Source organism: Nuphar pumila, chromosome 7, assembly GCF_984573655.1.
Source record: "Nuphar pumila chromosome 7, dmNupPumi1.hap1.1, whole genome shotgun sequence".
Taxonomy (NCBI): Eukaryota; Viridiplantae; Streptophyta; class Magnoliopsida; order Nymphaeales; family Nymphaeaceae; genus Nuphar; species Nuphar pumila.
This window is the reverse complement of record NC_143255.1, coordinates 88,337,333-88,356,946: the sequence shown is the minus strand read 5'-3', so window position 1 is coordinate 88,356,946 and position 19,614 is coordinate 88,337,333.

Here is a 19,614-nt window from a genome sequence, read left to right as displayed (position 1 = left end):
AAAATTTAACGAAATATCTCCTTTTAACACATGATCTCTTAAAAAATGATGTCTAACTTCAATATGCTTAGTTCTTGAGTGCTGAATAGGATTTTTCGAAAGATTTATAGCGCTAGTGTTATCACAATAAATAGTTGTTGTGGAGTAGTTTAAACCAAAATCTTTTAAGGTCTGTTTCATCCAAAGTACTTGTGAACATGCTAAACTAGCCGCTATATATTCAGCTTCAGTTGTTGAGAGTGATACTGAATTTTGCTTTTTACTAAACCAAGAGACTAAGGAATTTCCCAAGAAATGACAAGTTCCACTAGTACTCTTGCGATCAGATTTACTTCCTGCAAAATATGCATCACTATATGAAACTAAATCAAAGGAAGATGATTTTGGGTAAAACAAACCGAAATCTGAAGTATCTTTCAAATAACGAAGAATTTGTTTTACTGCAGTTAAGTGAGATTCCTTTGGATTAGCTTGAAATCTTGCACACATACAAACACTAAACATAATATCAGGTCGACAAGCAATTAAGTATAATAGAGATCCGATCATACCTCTGTAGAGCTTAGTATCTACACTTTTACCATTTTCATCTTTATCAAGAGAAGTAGTTGTACTCGTAGGATTCCTTCTTGATTTCGATGAGTCCATCCCAAATCTCTTGAGAAGTTCTTTTGTATACTTAGCCTGATTGATGAAGATTCCTTCTTCAGTTTGCTTTATTTGAAGTCCAAGGAAGTAGTTTAATTTGCCCATCAAGCTCATTTCAAACTCTTCCTGCATAGCCTTAGCAAATTCTTTACAAAGAGAATCATTAGTAGAACCAAATATTATGTCATCAACATAAATTTGCACAATAAGAATATCTGAATTAAAATTTTTAATAAATAAAGTGGAGTCTACCCGACCAATGGAAAAACCAGATTGTTCTAGAAAATTCCGTAGTCTTTCATACCACGCTCTTGGTGCTTGTTTGAGTCCATACAGAGCTCTTTTCAATTTGAAGACCTTTTCTAGATATTTCTCATTTTCAAAGCCTGGAGGTTGCTCTACATAAACTTCTTCATTGATGTGTCCATTTAAAAATGCACTCTTAACATCAATTTGATATAACTTGAAGTTCATGTAACTAGCAAAAGCAAGCATCATACAAATTGACTCTAATCGAGCCACTGGTGCATAGGTTTCATCAAAATCTATGCCTTCTTCTTGATTATAGCCTTGTGCCATAAGCCTTGCTTTGTTACGAATGACTTCACCATTTTCATCCAGCTTATTTCGGAAGACCCATCTTGTTCCAATTACTGGATGATCCTTTGGTCTATCAACTAGATCCCAAACATCATTCCTAGTAAATTGGTTAAGTTCTTCAGACATGGCTAAAAGCCAAAATTCATCATCACATGCCTCATTGATATTCTTTGGTTCTAATTTAGATATGAAAGCAACATTTGCAATATATTTTTCTAATTGCCTTCTAGTTTGGACACCACTCTTTATTTCACCAATAATGTAAAGCCCCGGATTTCCAAAACAAAGCTAAGTTAAAATTTTCATGAATTTCTTTTTTTTTTTTTCATTGCAGCGGAATAAGACGATAATGAGTCGTCAGTTTTAGAAAACCCCGAGCACGTTGCAGGTATGTGGCCAAGCAACTCATTGACCACCAAAGTGTTCCATTTTATCGAAAACCACTTGTTTATTACAACATCACTGCTTGGAAAAGCAGTATAGGTTCAATAAAAGGAAGCAGTACAACTCTGTCTAGAGAAACCCTGGAACTCGATGCCGCCTTGCTCCGCATATCGCCACGCAGGTCCAACACCTGAAATCCCCATAAAACGGGGTCAGAACCACTGATGGTCTGGTAAGCATGCAATCATGTAACCATTCAACTCAAGCACGATAATGACCACTCAGGGTCGCAATGCGCAATAACGACGCTCAAGCCTCCAAGACTTAGCGTATATCGCAGGAGCCTCCTCAGGGCTATGAGTTGAACATCCGCTCGAGTCTTCATGACTTAGAGCAAGCCTTTTCAGGGCTGTGATTTGAATAGCCGCATAAGTCTCCACGACTTAGCCATGACCTCTTCCGGGTCTCAAAGTGATGTCTAGCTCAAGTCTTCATACTTGGCACATCCGTATCCCACTCATCTAAGGACAACTCCTCGAGCTTCGCCTAGTCGTGCGGATACAACACGGGTCTTTGCCCAGTCGGTCCAGTAGTATACCGAACATGACATCTTCACAAAGGTTATGCAGGACTGACTCAACACGTCATCCACTCATACATTCAAAGCATCGTTGTACCTAGAACTAATGCATTGTTTGATAATTAACCGCTCCCGCCTTTGGTACGCAGGTAGAGCTATTGTCCGGGCATCAACGCGACGTTCTGAGGGTTGATTATTCTATGTATTTTAGATACCCCAGAGGCCTGTTGACCCTATCCATAGTAGGGCAGTGTGTTTCAACTGGGAGAATCCTACTAGGCCCATATTCGGATGCATCCTCTACTTGCAGTAGTTGGGTTCAATCCTTAGATCTTAAGGATAACCACGACCCCAAAACCCATGAGTGACTGAGGCCATCGTGGACTCTATCAGGTCCAAAGTAAAATACATGTCACTCAAGGCTGTACCATCACTGTCATTCCACAGTGAGCATAATTCCTGAAGGGGTCTGCCAGTCTTAAAATTACTTGGACAGAATCTGCATGCCATTTAGGCAGCCCGTGCTTTTAGCACTACGGGAGTATGTACCCGACCCCATTCAGTCTTCCCCAACACAGTCATTACTGAGGGGGTACCCATAACATGATCTTCAACCACGGGGTATGTGCGACCTTAAGTCTTATTCATATGCATGCAGAACACCGCTCTTTGGCACTTCGGCCACCACGAGCATCACACCTCTTTGGGTGGAAACAACACACTCTGGCTCTTCGGCCCTTACGAGTCTGGTTGTGTAACCGTTCTCAATGAGCATGCATATGACTCGATCTAAATAGATCGGCTACTCGGCGTATTTTTACGCAACGAGTCCAAACCTAGCCAAGGCACAACCTCTACTCCGGCTCAGCGGCCCTTACGAGCAAGGTGCCCTTGCAGGCACAAGGATACGAGCCGATCTGGCATCGTTCCATCAACGGACATCATTATGCCGTTCCATTGGTTCCGGCAGCTCTTCTGCCGACCATTTCGTCAGCACCTCCCCTGCTCTACCGGCAGTGGTGCGACGAACCCTTCTACGTTGTAGAGGGCAAACCATGAACTGGGTAGCACTCTGCTATATGTCAGAGTATCCTGCTACGTTCTTTCTGAGCTATTCTTAGCTTCTTCAGAAATTTCAGCAGCACCTCCTCTCTTTTACGGAGAAAGCGTGCGTTTCTTTTATCCATTTCAGCGGCATCTCCCCTCTTTGGTAGGAAATCGCCACGCTTAATTCGGGAAATGGATGCGCACCGTTGTGCGTACTTTGCATCCATCAAGGTTGCAGGAACCCTGGGCCATAGCCAGGCCATACATAATTAACTTAGTCTTTACGTAAAGAGCATTTTGCCAAAAAGCGAAGCCTTTCCAATAGGGGCTTCATTCGTCAAGCAGAGTTTTGAACGAGGAGCGGTCAAGGAATCGCATGGGCGATTTGGAGTTGATCTCCATTTGAACGCTCATTTATGCGCTATATATGTAGTATAAGCAGAAGCCTGTGCTTTATACAGCGGCGGCGTAAAGAAATGCATATACTATTGTTCAGGGTGTGTAACTGAACGAAATATTCTACATATATAACAAAGCAGAAGCCTTGGCATCGTTCGACGCGACAGCGTAAGTAAAGACATTGCAGAAAGCAGAAGCCTTGGCATCGTTCGACGCGACGGCGTAAGTAAATGCATAATCGGAAGTGCAGAAAACAGGGAGCCTTGGCATCATACGATGCTACGGCAAAGGTAAATTACATAGCCTGTGCGATATAAGACGCGTCGGCAGGATCAGCAGATATACACCTAGATCTGTATCCAACGATAGTTACGAGGCGAGCGAGTGAACACCGAAGTGTCCTAGAGGGCTCAACCAAGAACTAGGGTGAGATACTATTTTTGAAGAACGCATATACTGCGCATTCGAACATATATATCCGACGATAGTTACGAGGCGAGCGCGTGAACACCGAAGCGTCCTAGAGGGCTCAACCAAGAACTAAAGCAAGATACTACTTCAGAAAGTATATTCTATATACAAACAACCAAATACTTGAGAGAGATGGATCAACGAAGCGAACTTACTTCAAATCGTGGAAGAAACGGCTCCGGGTTGCTTCTTTGGCTTCGAGCCTTCCTTCGAGAGGTCAGACTAAATCAGATGAAGCTGACTTAGTTGAGAAAGAGGTAGAGCAGGTCAAGCTACTCAACCTAAGTGGTTTGAACCTAACAGGGTTCAATCCAAGTCAACTGTGTTCAACAGGTTCGAACTCAGCTCAAGTAGGCTAAGTCTGGGTTCAGAAACCAAAACCGGAATTAGGACTAAAAAGGACTTTGACTTTGACTTTAAACCCAACTAGGTTCAAGTCAAGTCAACTGGGTTTGGACCAGGTCAAGTGGGTTCAGACCCAGGTCAGGTGGGTTAGGACCAGGTCAGGCAGGCTCAGGCTAAGTCAGGCAGGCTCAGACCAGGTCAGGTGGGCTCAGGTGGGCTAGGCTAGGTAGGGGAGGTTTAGGAGAGAGAGAGAAGGCAAGAAAGAGAGGGGGGGTCGATTTTTATGAGAAGAGAGAGAGTGGGGAGGGCTATTTATAGCCCAAGCCCACCTCCTCTTGGATTTTCTCATGCCCCTTCTACCCCCTTGGCTTCTTTTTAATTCCAAGAGGTTCCTTGGTGTGGGGCCCACTTGGATATTCCATGGGATATTTTTGTGGGTCCCACCAGATATTTTCTGAGGAATATTTCTGTGGGGCCCACCAATATTTCCGTGGGTCCCGCAAGAATTTCGGGTTTCCGGCGATTTTTTTCCGAAAAATTCTGAGTATGCCATTCCCTTCGTATTGACGTAACTAAGAAAGTTGGCTCGCAGGAATCCTTTGATTTCATTCAGGTAGAAAGTTATGGCTTCCAGAGTGTTTGAGCATATATTCGCGATTCGACGAATATCCTAAGTATAACTGGCTCGCAGGAATTGATTCGTTTCGCATTCTCAGAAGAAATGCTATTTTTACCGGTAAATGCCTCATGAATTTTATTCAGATATTTTCTGAAAAATTGTGAGTCTTACATCATTACCCCCTTAAAGGAATTTCGTCCGCGAAATTCAGCTAAGAGTACAAGGTGAAGAGTTCAGGATATTTATCCCGCATATCCGATTCGGGCTCCCAAGTGCAATCATCGATTCCATGATGCTGCCACCTTACTTTAACAAGTGGAATGACCTTCGTTCTTAGCACTTGCTCCCGTCGGTCCATGATCTCCACTGGCCTTTCTTCTACCGTCATATCTTCTCGGATGTCAATGTCTTCATGTTGAATGACGTGAGAAGGATCATGAACATACTTTCTAAGCATTGATACGTGAAATACATCATGTATTTGCGCGTATTGTGGTGGCAATGCTACTCGGTAGGCAGTCTCTCCGATCCGGCTCAAAACTTCGAAGGGACCAACGAATCTGGGGCTGAGCTTCCCCTTCTTTCCAAAACGAAACACACTCTTGGTTGGAGAGACCTTGATAAAAACCTTATCTCCAACCACAAAAGTGAGTTCCCTACGCCGCTGATCGACGCAGCTCTTCTGTCGACTTTGAGCAGTCAGTAGCTTCTTTCTGATCATGTGGACCTGCTCAGTATAATGCTGCAACACAATGGGCGAGTCCAAGGTTCGCTCACCCACTTCACCCCAATGGATCGGTGATCTACAGGGTCGTCCATACAAGGCTTCATACGGCGCCATCCCAATGCTAGCGTGGTGGCTATTATTATAAGCAAATTCGGCCAACGCTAGGTGGGAATCCCAATCACCTTTCCATTCCAGCATACAGGCTCTTAGCATATCTTCAAGAGTCTGTATGGTTCGTTCTGATTGCCCATCTGTTTGGGGATGGAATGCTGTACTGAACTTGAGTTTCGTCCCCAGGGCTCTCTGAAGCTGCTCCCAAAAGTGAGAGGTGAACTTCGGGTCACGATCAGATATGATCGAAATCGGCACTCCATGGAGTCTAACGATTTCCCGAATATAGATCCCTGCCAATCGTTCAGTTGAGTAACGAATGTTGATTGGCAGGAAGTGAGCAGACTTGGTGAGTCTGTCCACGATCACCCATATCGAATCGTGTTGCCTCTTGGATCGAGGCAATCCAACGATGAAATCCATCGTAATGCCTTCCCATTTCCATTCTGGAATCTCGATCCGTTGCATCTTTCCACCAGGTCGCTGATGTTCGATCTTAACTTGCTGGCAGATTAAACACTTCGAGACAAACGTAGCCACATCACGCTTCATACCTTTCCACCAGTACTTTCTCTGCAAATCTCGGAACATCTTCGTACCCCCAGGGTGAATAGTATATTTGCTACTATGGGCCTCCTGGAGTACTTCCTGTCCTAGCTCAGGGTTATTTGGAACCCAAATTCTTTCTTCCATCCATATTCCTCCATCTTCTTTCAAATGGAAGAAAGTGTTATCTTTTTCAGCACGAGCTTTCAATTCCAAGTACTGGGGATCCTTGAACTGTTCGGCTACGATGCGATCGAGGAACTCAATGTGGATCGTCAAACATGACATTTGGATTCTACCAGAATCAGCCAAAAATGGCTTCCACTTGACGAAATCCTCCATCAACTTCCATTGTTCGGTTAGGCTGGCTAGAGTGCCAACAGTCTTGCGACTAAGGGCATCTGCTACAACATTCGCCTTTCCAGGGTGATAGGAAAGCGTGAATTCATAGTCTTTGAGGAATTCCAGCCATCGCCGTTGCCGCATATTGAGTTCTTTTTGAGAAAAGAGGTATTTTAGGCTTTTATGGTCCGACATGACCTCAAATTTCTCTCCATATAGGTAGTGTCGCCAAATTTTAAGTGCGAACACTACCGCGGCAAGCTCAAGATCGTGGGTTGGATAATTTTTCTCATGGACTCTCAACTGTCGTGACGCATAGGCGATTACTTTGCCATGCTGCATCAACACACAACCCAGACCTGTTCCTGAGGCATCGGTATAAGCAACGAAGCCTCCCTGACCAGAAGGTAAGGTAAGGACAGGGGCAGTGGTAAGCCTCTGTTTGAGAACCTCAAAGCACTCCTTACACTGGTCAGTCCATTCAAACTTGACTCCCTTTTTAAGCAATTTCGTCATCGGTACGGCGATTCGGGAGAAGTCTTGTATGAACTTCTGATAATATCCGGCAAGTCCAAGGAAGCTACGGACCTCAGTGATATTTTCTGGCTGCTTCCAGTCCATCACAGCTTCCACCTTCGCAGGATCCACTGCGATTCCATCTTTTGAGATCACATGACCAAGGAACATCACTTTGTCTAGCCAGAATTCACATTTTGAAAACTTAGCATAGAGTTGGTTATCTTGAAGGGTTTTCAAGACGATTTTCAAGTGCTCCACGTGTTGTTCCTTGTTCTCAGAATATACGAGAATGTCATCAATAAAGACGATGACAAAGCTATCCAAATATGGTCTGAATATCCGGTTCATTAGATCCATAAAGGCAGCAGGCGCATTAGTGAGTCCGAAGGGCATTACTACGAACTCATAATGGCCATATCTCGTTCTGAAGGCAGTCTTGGGTATATCCTCTTCCTTTACTCTGAGTTGATGGTACCCAGACCTGAGGTCGATCTTGGAGAACACCCTCGCTGTTCTGAGCTGATCGAATAAGTCCTCAATCCGAGGCAACGGGTACTTATTTTTAACAGTTGCCTGGTTAAGCATCCGATAATCAATGCATAACCGAAGGGATCCATCCTTCTTCTTTACAAACAGCACTGGGCTCCCCACGGTGACACACTAGGACGGATGAACCCTTGTTCCATCAGTTCTTCCAACTGACACTTCAACTCACTGAGTTCAGCTGGCGCCATTCGATACGGGGCTTTGGATATCGGCGTTGTTCCAGGTAAGGATTGAATTCCAAATTCAACCTCACGAAGTGGCGGAAGTCCTGGCAATTCCTCAGGAAACATATCGGGAAACTCCCGTACCACTTCCAAACTCTCAAGGGGTTGGTCGTTGGATTTTTCCACCGAGAGACTCAACAGGAAGGCCACACAACCCTTCCTAAGGTATTTTTGTACCTTAAGTGCTGATATGAGCCTTTTCTGTGGAACTGGTTTGGATAACCGGTATTCCATCTTAGGCAATCCGGGTCGAGATAGAATCACTCTGCCCTCGCGGCACAGAATCTTGGCATTATTCTGAGCCAACCAATTCATTCCCAGAATGACATCGTACTGTATCATATCGATCAGGATGGCGTCAGTAGGCAAGTGTTGCCCTGCTATCTCAATATCCAAATTTTTCACACACCGGATACATTTGGTGCGTGAACCCAATGGGTTATATACTTCAATCATTTTATCAATCGGTTGCACCGAAGCGTGGAGTTGTTCGGTGAAATCGTCAGAGATAAACGTATGAGTAGCACCACAATCAAACAAGACGTAAGCTGCATGTCCATTAACAGGTACGGTGCCTTCAATGAGGTCGCCATTTTCGACTTGTTCAGTCGTTACAGCGTATACACGACCTGCAGCAGGCCTTTGTTCTACTCTAGGTTGAGGTCGTTGAAACTGAGAACGTTGTGGCGCTGGTCGAGAGGGTCCGGCAGATCCGGCATTACCCCTCTGTTCATCTGCAGCCTTCTTGGCGCAATCCCTTATAAAGTGGCCCATCTTGCCACAATACAAGCACCCACCAATGTCACGAGGACATGGCTTTCCGGGGTGGTTCATACGACACCTTGAGCAGCTGAAGTTGGACTGCTGACCATTCGGAGTTGTGTTCTGTCTTGGCCTCACGACTTGCTGAGTGTTGTTCCCTCCTTAGAACTTCTTCTTTTGAAAGGGTTGTCGTGAACCCTGGCCACTTGGGAATGTCCTTTTACGATTCCCACCATTCACTATGGGCTTCTTTGCTATGATCACTTTAGATCGCACCCAATCCTCTTGGATTTTTGAAGCTGCTGCTACCGCAGCCTGAAAAGTCGAAGGCATGCTTGTTATCACTCGAGATCGCAGCCCTTCGCGCAGACCATTCACATATTTGTCGGCCCTTTCTTGGTCTGTTTCGAACAATCGAGAGCAGTAGCGCTCTAGATTCTGAAATTTGGTGGTATAGTCCATTAGACTCATACCGCCCTGTTCCAACTCCAGAAACTCCATCTTTTTCTTGTTTCTGGAATGCAACGGGAAGTAGTTATCCATAAAAGTCCTCCGAAAGTCAGTCCAAGGAATGACTTCGACTTGTGAGAACTGGATAAGTTTAGTGGTATCCCACCACTTCCGTGCATTATCTTTTAATCGATACGTGCCAAAGTTGGTCTTCTTCTCTTCTGGTACTCCCAGTACTGAGAAGGCACGTTCTGTCTCTTCGATCCAACTCTCCGCGAGCTCAGGATCGGCTCTGCCAATGAAAACTGGCGGGTCAAGCTTGAGGAACTTCTCATAAGTCACTCCTCCCAGGTGCTCGTTTCGTGGTGCGACTGGTTCTGGCCTCGTTTCACGGATGGCGGTAACCAGGTTGTTGAGTGTCTCTAACAGGAATCCTTGCGTATGGGACTCCTCGCTTGGTATGGTTCTCCTCGTCGTAGGAGCCATTTATCTATGCACACACAAACACTTGTTTTTAGTTTCTCGATGTATATGAGGAAGTAAAAAGCTTTATTTACTTAATATACATCACATTTACACAAGCATCGCCTTAAACAAAACGTCATGCCGCACTGGCAGACTTTTAGGCGTTGAGAAACTATATACATGAGTCTACTGACTCCAAAACATCACCAGTCTCTTTAAGACCTGGATTTCTTTGATGAAGACGAACTCCAAAAGGTCCATCTATTGCCACATGGCCTTGGTGCAGGTACTACTAGCTTTGGCTTGGGCGGCACTTCCGCACTAGCAAGCGAATACTGGGGATATATGAGAGACTCCAGTCCACTTTCCCAGTCAGTAAGATCAAGACTCTGGGAGTCTGGAATAATGATTGGCGAACAGAAAGAATCCCCTCTTTTGTTCCTGCCATTTACGCTCGGCATATGTGATGCCGGATGGTAGCTTGGCGAGTGATAGACTTCCGCAGGGAAGTTCAAATCAAAATCCCTCAGCCTTGGTAATTCATCAAAAGATGTTGGGGTATGGTTGCTCCCAACACTAGATTGATGCGGTCCACTGACACGCGAAGTCTCATCCCTGAGACCCTTTGAAGCCCGCCGACCCATATCGGCGGTATATTTCCTTTGGCATTCGTTCGCGGAATGCCCATCTTCGCCACAATATTGGCAGTCTTGGACTTCATACGGGCATATCCACTCATCGTGCATGACCTTGCAGCGATAGCAATATCCACGCGAGTCATGAGTTGCCATCTATACAAAGATGCACCCAGATTAGAACAAAAGTATAAAAAACATATACTTACAGTGCGATATCGGTACCATGACGGATCTTGAACCAGGTTTCTCAGACTCATGCTCTGATACCAATTCTGTAATGCCCCGGATTTCCAAAACAAAGCTAAGTTAAAATTTTCATGAATTTCTTTTTCTTTTTTCATTGCAGCGAAATAAGACGATAATGAGTCGTCAGTTTTAGAAAACCCCGAGCACGTTGCAGATATGTGGCCAAGCAACTCATTGACCACCAAAGTGTTCCATTTTATCGAAAACCACTTATTTATTACAACATCACTGCTTGGAAAAGCAGTATAGGTTCAATAAAAGGAAGCAGTACAACTCTGTCTAGAGAAACCCTGGAACTCGATGCCGCCTTGCTCCGCATATCGCCACGCAGGTCCAACACCTGAAATCCCCATAAAACGGGGTCAGAACCACTGATGGTCTGGTAAGCATGCAATCATGTAACCATTCAACTCAAGCACGATAATGACCACTCAGGGTCGCAATGCGCAATAACGACGCTCAAGCCTCCAAGACTTAGCGTATATCGCAGGAGCCTCCTCAGGGCTATGAGTTGAACATCCGCTCGAGTCTTCATGACTTAGAGCAAGCCTTTTCAGGGCTGTGATTTGAATAGCCGCATAAGTCTCCACGACTTAGCCATGACCTCTTCCGGGTCTCAAAGTGATGTCTAGCTCAAGTCTTCATACTTGGCACATCTGTATCCCACGCATCTAAGGACAACTCCTCGAGCTTCGCCTAGTCGTGCGGATACAACACGGGTCTTTGCCCAGTCGGTCCAGTAGTATACCGAACATGACACCTTCACAAAGGTTATGCAGGACTGACTCAACACGTCATCCACTCATACATTCAAAGCATTGCTGTACCTAGAACTAATGCATTGTTTGATAATTAACAGCTTCCGCCTTTGGTACGCAGGTAGAGCTATTGTCCGGGCATCAACGCGACGTTCTGGGGGTTGATTATTCTATGTATTTTAGATACCCCAGAGGCCTGTTGACCCTATCCATAGTAGGGCAGTGTGTTTCAACTGGGAGAATCCTACTAGGCCCATATTCGGATACATCCTCTACTTGCAGTAGTTGGGTTCAATCCTTAGATCTTAAGGATAACCACGACCCCAAAACCCATGAGTGACTGAGGCCATCGTGGACTCTATCAGGTCCAAAGTAAAATACATGTCACTCAAGGCTGTACCATCACTGTCATTCCACAGTGAGCATAATTCCTGAAGGGGTCTGCCAGTCTTACAATTACTTGGACAGAATCTGCATGCCATTTAGGCAGCCCGTGCTTTTAGCACTACGGGAGTATGTACCCGACCCCATTCAGTCTTCCCCAACACAGTCATTACTGAGGGGGTACCCCTAACACGATCTTCAACCGCGGGGTATGTGCGACCTTAAGTCTTATTCATATGCATGCAGAACACCGCTCTTTGGCACTTCGGCCACCACGAGCATCACACCTCTTTGGGTGGAAACAACACACTCTGGCTCTTCGGCCCTTACGAGTCTGGTTGTGTAACCGTTCTCAATGAGCATGCATATGACTCGATCTAAATAGATCGGCTACTCGGCGTATTTTTACGCAACGAGTCCAAACCTAGCCAAGGCGCAACCTCTACTCCGGCTCAGTGGCCCTTACGAGCAAGGTGCCCTTGCAGGCACAAGGATACGAGCCGATCTGGCATCGTTCCATCAACGGACATCATTATGCCGTTCCATTGGTTCCGGCAGCTCTTCTGCCGACCATTTCGTCAGCACCTCCCCTGCTCTACCGGCAGTGGTGCGACGAACCCTTCTACGTTGTAGAGGGCAAACCATGAACTGGGTAGCACTCTGCTATATGTCAGAGTATCCTGCTACGTTCTTTCTGAGCTATTCTTAGCTTCTTCAGAAATTTCAGCAGCACCTCCTCTCTTTTACGGAGAAAGCGTGCGTTTCTTTTATCCATTTCAGTGACATCTCCCCTCTTTGGTAGGAAATCGCCACGCTTAATTCGGGAAATGGATGCGCACCGTTGTGCGTACTTTGCATCCATTAAGGTTGCAGGAACCCTGGGCCATAGCCAGGCCATACGTAATTAACTTAGTCTTTACGTAAAGAGCATTTTGCCAAAAAGCGAAGCCTTTCCAATAGGGGCTTCATTCGTCAAGCAGAGTTTTGAACGAGGAGCGGTCAAGGAATCGCATGGGCGATTTGGAGTTGATCTCCATTTGAACGCTCATTTATGCGCTATATATGTAGTATAAGCAGAAGCCTGTGCTTTATACAGCGGCGGCGTAAAGAAATGCATATACTATTGTTCAGGGTGTGTAACTGAACGAAATATTCTACATATATAACAAAGCAGAAGCCTTGGCATCGTTCGACGCGACAGCGTAAGTAAAGACATTGCAGAAAGCAGAAGCCTTGGCATCGTTCGACGCGACGGCATAAGTAAATGCATAATCGGAAGTGCAGAAAACAGGGAGCCTTGGCATCATACGACGCGACGGCAAAGGTAAATTACATAGCCTGTGCGATATAAGACGCGTCACGTCGGCAGGATCAGCAGATATACACCTAGATCTGTATCCAACGATAGTTACGAGGCGAGCGAGTGAACACCGAAGTGTCCTAGAGGGCTCAACCAAGAACTAGGGTGAGATACTATTTTTGAAGAACGCATATACTGCGCATTCGAACATATATATCCGACGATAGTTACGAGGCGAGCGCGTGAACACCGAAGCGTCCTAGAGGGCTCAACCAAGAACTAAAGCAAGATACTACTTCAGAAAGTATATTCTATATACAAACAACCAAATACTTGAGAGAGATGGATCAACGAAGCGAACTTACTTCAAATCGTGGAAGAAACGGCTCCGCGTTGCTTCTTTGGCTTCGAGCCTTCCTTCGAGAGGTCAGACTAAGTCAGATGAAGCTGACTTAGTTGAGAAAGAGGTAGAGCAGGTCAAGCTACTTAACCTAAGTGGTTTGAACCTAACAGGGTTCAATCCAAGTCAACTGGGTTCAGCAGGTTCGAACTCAGCTCAAGTAGGCTAAGTCTGGGTTCAGAAACCCAAACTGGAATTAGGACTAAAAAGGACTTTGACTTTGACTTTAAACCCAACTAGGTTCAAGTCAAGTCAACTGGGTTTGGACCAGGTCAAGTGGGTTCAGACCCAGGTCAGGTGGGTTAGGACCAGGTCAGGCAGGCTCAGGCTAAGTCAGGCAGGCTCAGACCAGGTCAGGTGGGCTCAGGTGGGCTAGGCTAGGTAGGGGAGGTTTAGGAGAGAGAGAGAAGGCAAGAGAGAGAGGGGGGTCGATTTTTATGAGAAGAGAGAGAGTGGGGAGGGCTATTTATAGCCCAAGCCCACCTCGTCTTGGATTTTCTCATGCCCCTTCTACCCCCTTGGCTTCTTTTTAATTCCAAGAGGTTCCTTGGTGTGGGGCCCACTTGGATATTCCATGGGATATTTTTGTGGGTCCCACCAGATATTTTCTGAGGAATATTTCTGTGGGGCCCACCAATATTTTCGTGGGTCCCGCAAGAATTTCGGGTTTCCGGCGATTTTTTTCCGAAAAATTCTGAGTATGCCATTCCCTTCGTATTGACGTAACTAAGAAAGTTGGCTCGCAGGAATCCTTTGATTTCATTCAGGTAGAAAGTTATGGCTTCCAGAGTGTTTGAGCATATATTCGCGATTCGACGAATATCCTAAGTATAACTGGCTCGCAGGAATTGATTCGTTTCGCATTCTGAGAAGAAATGCTATTTTTACCGGTAAATGCCTCATGAATTTTATTCAGATATTTTCTGAAAAATTGCGGGTCTTACAAATAACTTGTTCATGTGGATGATTAGGAACTTCTTTTCAAACCGGTTGAAGAGGAATATTTTCTTGAGAAGTACTCTCTATCAAGGGTTCTTCTTGAAGTGTTGCTTCTTCTTCTTCGCTTAGAGGAATAACCTGCTCACAATTCTCATCAAATGCAACATGTAAAGATTCTACAAGATGTTCTTTTATTGAAAATACGATATGCTTTACTTCTAGAAGAATATCCAAGAAATATTGATTCATCTGATTTTGAATCAAACTTATCAAGATTATCTTTGGTATTTAACAAGAAACATTTACTACCAAAAATTTTGAAATATGAGATCTTGGGTATACGATCATAATACAATTCAAAACATGTTTTATATAAAATTGGTCGAATAAGAACACGATTTAAGACATAACATGTTGTATTAATTGCTTCAGCTCAAAAATATTTTGGTAAATTTTTATCTTGAAGCATGGTTCTAGCACATTCTTGCAAAGTTCTATTCTTTCTTTCAACAACTCCATTTTGTGGAGCCGCTCTAGGAAAAGCAAAGTTGTGAGATATACCATGTAAATCACAAAACTTTAGAAAAGATTCATTTTCAAATTCACCACCATGATCACTACGAATTTTAATAATAGATGTAGATTTTTCATTCGTAATTCTTCTACAAAGTTTAGAAAATTCTGAAAAAGCATCATTTTTGCTTTTTAGAAAAATCACCCATGTAAATCGAGAATAATCATCTACTATAACAAAAGCATACTTGCTACCATTCAAACTTTGAATTCTAGATGGTCTAAATAGATCTAGATGTAAAAGTTCAAGAGGACGTTTTGTTGAAACTATATCTTTTGCTTTAAAAGAACTCTTGATTTGTTTACCCCTTTGACAAGCATCACATAAGTGATGCTTTTTATATGGTATTCTAGGTAGGCCTCTTACAAGATCATTCTTGGATAATTTTGAAATAATTTTAAAATTAACATGTTCAAGTCTCTTGTGCCATAACCATTGAATTTCATTTGAAACAATAAGACATTTTTCATTAAAAGAGGGTAATTCATCTAGATATAGTTCATACACATTGTTTCTTCTTTTACCTTTAAAAATGATCTTTTTAGATTGAAAATCAGAAATTAAGCATAAATTATTTTCAAAAGAAACATGAAAACCTTTATCACATAATTGACTAATAGATATTAAATTATGCTTTAAACCATCCACTAAAAGAACATTTTCTATCAAGGGAAATTTTGGATTACCAATATTACCAATACCTATCACTTTTCCCTTGTTATTGTCACCAAAGGTGACGGTTCCTCCATCCTTATTTTGGAGGGTGGAAAATAACTCCGGCCTTCCAGTCATATGTTTGGAACAGCCGCTGTCCAATATCCATTTGCTTCTTATGTTGTGTACCTACAACAAAATCAGAAAACAGAGCATTTGACCCCTTTCTATTTTCGGGTCCATGAGAGTTAGTCTTAGGAACCCATATCCATTTGGATTTTGGTTTTCTTTGATAATAAGTATTCTTTCTATAAAAAGATTTAGAATAAACATGTCTAGAACAATCATATCTAGATGCATTTCTATTAGAACTAGAAAGTTTAGTTCTATGAACAAAAGATTGAGAATAATGTCTTTGATTTTTCACCACAAGGTTTGGTCTATTTTGAGTATCAAAGAAGCTATATCTCAATCCGGTTTTATTTACCGAGCATCTTTGAGAACCAAGAAGTTTTTCTAGATTCTCTTGACCATTTGTAAATTTGGTCACTATGGAAAGAAGATCATTTGACTTTTCTTTAAGACTAAATATTTCTTTTTGTAAGAGATTGGTTCTAACTCCAATTTCTTTTATCTCAATTGCCTGGCAAGAATTTTCCTTCTTGAGATCTTCTATTTCTTGAAGTAACACTTTATTTTGAGAGTCAAGAGTTAAATTTTCAGTTTTTAACTCTTTATTTTTAGAACTAAGACTCTTAAATTTAGCAAACAAATCATTAAATGCTTCAAATAACTCATCATAGTCAAATTGACTTACCGATTCTTCTTGTGCTACAAAACACATGTTGGCGACTTCTTCATTTGATTCTTCATCGGAAGAGGAGTCACTATCATCCCAACAGGCTTGAAATGCCTTTTTCTTCTTGAATTGGTCCTTGGGCTTGAATTTTAAAAGAGGACAATCTTTCTTGATATGTCCTGCCTTTTTGCAGTTAAAGCACTTTACTTCATTGGGAATGGAAGAATCTGCTTTCTTTGCCTTTCTTTGAAATCTTCCCTTTTTGATGAATCTTTTGAATTGCCTTGTGATGAGGGCAATATCTTTATCTTCATTTTCTTCAGAATCTTCTGAGTCAGAAGTAGCCTTAAAAGCAAGAGATTTCTTTTTAGGCTCTTCTTTTTGTCTGTCTTGAAGTTGGACCTCATATGCCATTAGGTTACCAACTAAGTCTTCAAGAGAGAGAGTATTGAGATCATTTGCTTCTTCAATAGAAGTGGTTTTTCTCTCCCATTCAGGAGTTAAACACCTTAGAATTTTTCTGACTAAATCCACTTGTGAATATTCTTTTCCAAGGGATTTCAAAGTGTTAGTTATATCGGTCATTCTAGTTACCATGTCCGATATAGATTCATTTTGCTTCATTTTGAACAATTCAAATTTATGAACTAAAGAAGCAATTTTAGATTCATTTACCTTTGACGTACCTTCGTGTGTTACGAGAAGAGTATGCCAGATTTCATTAGTTGTAGAGCATTTAGAGATGCGATTGAATTCTACCTTGTCAACGCCACAATATAATGCATTCATGACTTTGGCATTCAGTGAAGCAGTCTTCTTTTCTTCATCGGTCCATCGGCTGAAATCAGTTGATGGAGTTTGGTACTTTTCTGAAACAACTCTCCAGATATCGAGATCCATGGATTGCAGGAATATTGTCATTCTTACTTTCCAGTATCCATAGTTTGTTCCATCGAAGAGAGGAGGACGAACAGAGGAGCTTCCTTCTTTGTGCTGAGATGTTGTAGTTGCCATGCTAGATGATGGTCAAATAAAAGTAATAGCAAACCTGTGCTCTGATACCAAATGAAAGTGCACTAGGATCGAGGCAACGAGCACTAGGGGGGTGAATAGTGCTTTTAAAACTTTTCTGCGGAATATTGAATGATTTTGCAAATCTCAAAGCAAACACACAAAGAACACAAAATTTTATCCTGGTTCGGTCAAACCCGACCTACATCCAGTCCCCAAGCAAAACCCGCTTGAGATTTTCCACTATCAACCTTGTAAACTACAAGATCACACAGACCATAACCGGTCCCACTTTCAGTAACAATCCCACTGAAAGCAAACAACAACTTTACACCAAGGAGTCCTTTTTACAGAAAAGAAATAAGAACTTACAATACAACCTATGAGCCTTCATTTTGAATGCAAATGAGATGCAATTGGCTTTTGAGGTTGTTGAAATACTCTACTCACGAATTCACTATCTCTCAAAGTGATTTGAGTGAAAAACTGAAGTGAAAATATCACGTGAGTGAAAACAAATACTTGAATGGATAGGAGTGAAAAGCAAGATTCAAATCGATTGAATTGTTGTTTTTTAGTGTAAAATGCACTCATATTTATAGTTAAAAGATTCCATACGTTGAGAGTATGAAAGGGTGTCAAAACGGTTCGTTTCGAACGATCAAAACGTTTGATAAATGAAAAGACACGCCTTTTTGAAGTTTCAGAAAAACGACAAAATTAGTCGACTGAAACATCAGTTAGTCAACTAATAGTTAGTTATTAGTAGACTGACAGTTATCGTCGGTCGACTGATCTGTTAATCGAGCCGTTTGAAAATCTGAACTTTTGAGACTTAGTCGACTTAAGAAAAGTTAGTCGACTGATAATATCATCAGTAGACTGAAAAACCTTTTAGTCGACTGCTGCTAAAAACTTCTGAAAAACAAACATTCTGTTCGATCGACTGATAAAAAGCATCAGTCGACTGCTGCTAAATTTTCAGAAAACACATGTTCTGTTCAGTCGACTGAAAAATCATTAGTTGTCTGCTGCTAATTTTCCAGAAAACAGACATTCTGTCCAGTCGACTGATAAAACCTTCGGTCGACTAATTTGACAAGAATGACTTTTTAGAAAATATGGCGCGAAAGGATTAGTCGACTGATAAGTCTATTGGTCGACTAATAAACATGAAAAATTAAGAAAAGAGTTTTCTAAAAAGATTTTCAAAAGAGTTTCTTTTAGAAAAGTTTTCTAAAGACTTTTAAGGTGAAATGCAACCTAAATATGCACTCTAAGTAAGGCTCTTACAAGAATCTAAGACTTTTAATGAATTAAACATTTGCACACTAGTCTTCAAGGATTCTTCACTGAATTCTTCAATTTCTTCATAGCCTTAGCTGAAATGCAGTTGATTCTACTTGCTCATCATCAAAACCTTGTACTTGAAGTATCATGTATGGCTTCATTGTCGTAACATATCCAACATTGGTTGAAAACTTAAGTGCTTCTAGAAGTTTGTGCCTACAAGAAACATATAACCTTTCAAGTAGGATATCTCATGTTAATTTGAGGTTCATATTATTTTTGAGGTCCCTTTGACTAGTCAATAATATGGATATCAGCTTCAAAAACTTGGTCAAATAAGCAAAAAAAAACTACCAAGATAATTTCAGTAAGAAGGTACTTTTTCTGGGCATTATTACCAAAATTATCTAATTGTGTTTTTGATATTTCTAACTATTGTTCAAATCTTTTTTTTTCTTTTCACAATTTGAAATCCCCATTCTTGGATCCATTCTACATTGATGTTTAGCATCCCCTATCCTTGTTTGGCTTATTTTTTGAATGGTATCACTTCAAAACATCAAACTACTACTAACTACTTTCGTCAACGACCATGTTATCCTGGGCCTGCTTGATGGACCCAATCACTTAGTTCAAAACAAGCAGCTGTCAGAAGGCACATTTTGAACATTTACCTCATTTAGTTGCATCTCATCTAAAATGGACTTAGTATTATGAACTGTGACATTTATTCTAGCTCAATGACCGATCTTTAAAAAAACACAAATCGCAGGGCCACAATGAGGACACAATGGGATAATATGTTCCCACGCCCAAGCCTAACAAAAACAATATAT